Here is a 717-nt window from a genome sequence, read left to right as displayed (position 1 = left end):
TCACACGACACACACCGTCTTTCTACAAAGCAGCAGCCTGTTGGGTTTCTGTTTTGTTACGTTTCTCCTTTTTGGAAAGACCATCATATTAAATAAATGTAGACTTTTCGCGGTTCTGTTCAGTTCCTGCCGGAGGAGGAGGAGGAGGCTGGGGTGGGGGTGGGCGGCCCCCACTTCCACCCGCCGGCTCAGAACCGGCTCCTACCACCGGCAGATCGCGAGTCTGTGTCGGGGGAGGGGGCGTCCAGTAACTGCCCGGGGAGACCAGTGCCCGCGGCCTTCGGAAACTGGTCCAGCAGCGGCACTGGAGAGCCTCCGAAGGGGCGAGGAGTTAGGAAGGAGAGGTGCAGAGCGTCGTGGGATGGGGAAAGGGCAGGCAGGAGGGAAGAATGCAAGGGCCGCAGGTGGAAGAGACGCTGAGGTAGGGGCGAGATGGGGCTGAGAGTCTGGTCACTAGTAGGAGTGCCCTGGNCCTGATGACCCCACCCCACCCCGTCCCAGGAGCCCGGACCCCATGCCCCCATTCTATTTCACCTTCCGGGGTAGGGCACACTCAGAAGGTGGGGGCAGTCCGGCTGGCGCGAGCGTAAGGACTTTTCCCCGAGGTTTCGGCAGGGGGCTCTTCCTCCTTCTGCAGAAAAATCGTTTTGTTCTTAATTTCCTTCGCCCAGTCCCTCCAGCGAAGCCTCCAGGCGCCGGGGCGTCCGCGGCGGGCTG

Source organism: Crocuta crocuta, unplaced genomic scaffold, assembly GCF_008692635.1.
Source record: "Crocuta crocuta isolate KB4526 unplaced genomic scaffold, BGI_CrCroc_1.0 scaffold619, whole genome shotgun sequence".
Lineage (NCBI taxonomy): Eukaryota > Metazoa > Chordata > Mammalia > Carnivora > Hyaenidae > Crocuta > Crocuta crocuta.
Note: the sequence above shows the minus strand (reverse complement) of the source record.